The sequence below is a fragment of the Camellia sinensis genome, chromosome 13, assembly GCF_055761805.1.
Source record: "Camellia sinensis isolate YWXY chromosome 13, ASM5576180v1, whole genome shotgun sequence".
Lineage (NCBI taxonomy): Eukaryota > Viridiplantae > Streptophyta > Magnoliopsida > Ericales > Theaceae > Camellia > Camellia sinensis.
In genome coordinates this window covers 119,020,794-119,023,190 of record NC_138973.1, presented here as the reverse complement: position 1 = coordinate 119,023,190, position 2,397 = coordinate 119,020,794, and the positions used below count along the sequence as shown (strand labels likewise).

The 2,397-nt window shown below is 34.0% G+C and overlaps 1 long non-coding RNA gene across 1 annotated transcript; it reads left to right on the top strand.

The window, feature by feature from the left end:
• Window positions 1–449: 449 nt before the first annotated feature.
• LOC145805987 (uncharacterized) lies at window positions 450–1,310 on the top strand. Its single transcript, XR_014348377.1, has 2 exons — window positions 450–609; window positions 822–1,310. It is a non-coding gene; the product is annotated as an uncharacterized LOC145805987 (long non-coding RNA).
• Window positions 1,311–2,397: the final 1,087 nt, after the last annotated feature.

Below are 2,397 nucleotides of genomic sequence, written 5' to 3'. Positions count from 1 at the left end.
ATCATTTTGTTGTCGAATGGAAAATAAAAAATTAATTTTTTCTCTTTGGCCATCAAAATTTTGATCGCCAAAAGTTTATTTTCAGCGACAAAGAATAATTTTAGTCGCCATGTATTGAGTTTTGGCTACTAAACCATTTAGTCGCCGAATGAAAAATAAAAAATTATTTTTTTACCTTTGGCGATCAAAATTTTGGTCGCCAAAAATTTATTTTCAGCGACAAAAAAAAATTTTAGTCGCCAAAGAACTAAAATTTTTTAGGAGGAGACATTTCAAATATTTTGGAGGGATTTATAAAATACTTTCAACAACTAAAAATATATTTGTCGCTATTATTCAATCTTTGGCTGCAAAATATTTAGTCATTATTTATTGTTATTTGGCGACAAAAAATTTATTTAGCCGCTAAAGGTTATAGTATTTGTTTTAGAGGGAAACAAATTATTTTTGGCGCCTGATATATTTACACTCAGCTCTGCCTCTCACACACATGCGATATACACTTTTGTCTTAGACACTACCAAACCTCACCCCCACTCACCACCAGCGCTCACCACCGGCGCACTTCGCCACCGCCACCTGCGAATCACCACCACCACATAATCACAGGTATTTTTCTCTCTCTGTTACTCTCGGGCTCTCTTCCTCTCTGTCACTCTCAGTCTCTCTCACTCTTTGTCGATCTTTCTCTCTCTCCTTCTCTGTCCATTTCGGCCTCTCTTTTTCTCTCTCTCTCTCTCTTTCTCTCTCTTGGCTCTACTAGTTTCAAGTATATATATTGAACTCAATTGTTCACGACATTAGCATTTCTTTGGTGTCAGCAAATGGAGATGTGCTCATGGGACAAATGGGTAGAAGAGGCACTTTCCAAGTTGGAATCTTTGAAACTCCTCCGTTCTCTCAGACCCATTTACCTCTTCATCAATGAACAATCGAAACCCATCGATACCCAGATGAAGAATGCTTCAAACTACGATGAATTCGAGGTGTTCGACGGTTTGCAGTAATGGGATAGGGCATCTGTTGAAGTAGTGATTGTTGATAGCACATTTCAGAGATGGGTTCGTGAGGTTCTGAGTTGTGATACGGTTAATTTAATTGGGTTTCATTTTGTTTTCTTATGTTTCATCTTTTTGTGGGTTTGTTTTGATTTGAATGAGGTCTGAGTTTTTGAATTTAGCACATTAACATTGTTTTCATTCAATGTTATTTGTGCGAAAAGTATATGGTGATGTATGAATTATGGTCTGAATTATGGATCATGTGGTGCTTTGTTATGAGGATTTGTGGTGAACTTGGTTGTGAGACTTTATGGTGATATTTTTTTTTTATTATTATGATTCAATTTGATTTTGGTTATGCCTCTTTGTAGTGTTTGTTTATAAACTGAAGAGGTCTTGGTTACCATGAACTGCTTGAGTCATGCTTGGCAGACTTGAATAAGAAAGAGGTATTGACTTTGTTCTATGTATTGCAATCAATTGTTCATTGGGAGTCAGGATTGTTTGTACATTTTATCAATTTATTTTTACATTTACTTACTGAAAAGATTAATTTATTCTTCTCCATTGTGTTAACACTTGCTGGTATCGAATAATAAAACATTTCAATAGAGGGACTGCTATATGTAAACATGAACGAATGTGTGATGGAAACATGATCAGTATGTTGGATCAATAGCAGCATATCATGTATAAACTACATCTTCTGAATTCACATGTGCAATATATTCTTCAATATGGTTTGATGTTTCGGGCTGTTGATGTTTTCTGAATTTATATTCCAGAGCATGGTCCCATTATTTAGTTCAAAAGATACGGTAAATCTTTGACTTCTAGGGTTAGGGAACTAGAAAGTTTTACTCTGGGATTACAATTCAGGGAAAAAGAAATTTAAGTCTGATTCAGAAAATTAGTGTAATTTATATTTAATTATTGGTAACATTTGTTTGTTTTAGTTTGTGGCAAAACGGGTTGTCTCAATTTTACTACTGTGAAAGGTCACTAATGCTCATAATATTCTCATCAAGATGTATGCTTATATTACAACCTTATGCATGATATAATTAATAAAGTGATAAGGTACAGTAAACTGTGTTTGAAAGCATTATTACAGCCTTAGACTGGTGGTTGGGTCGAGGTGCCCCACTTAACCCCGATGATTCATATGTACATTATTAGAAAAAATATATATATATATGAAAGCATTATTAGAAAAAATATATATAAATTTCGTATTATAATTCCAAATAAATTTACACACGCATCAAAACCGTTAGTATTATGTAAAACTCTTTTGTCTCTATTATTGGCATCCCAATCATAATTCTCAAGAGTATATGTGTTTTGTCATATCTTCCTTTTGCCTCCCTTTTGTGTTTGATAAGGTTGAAAGAAA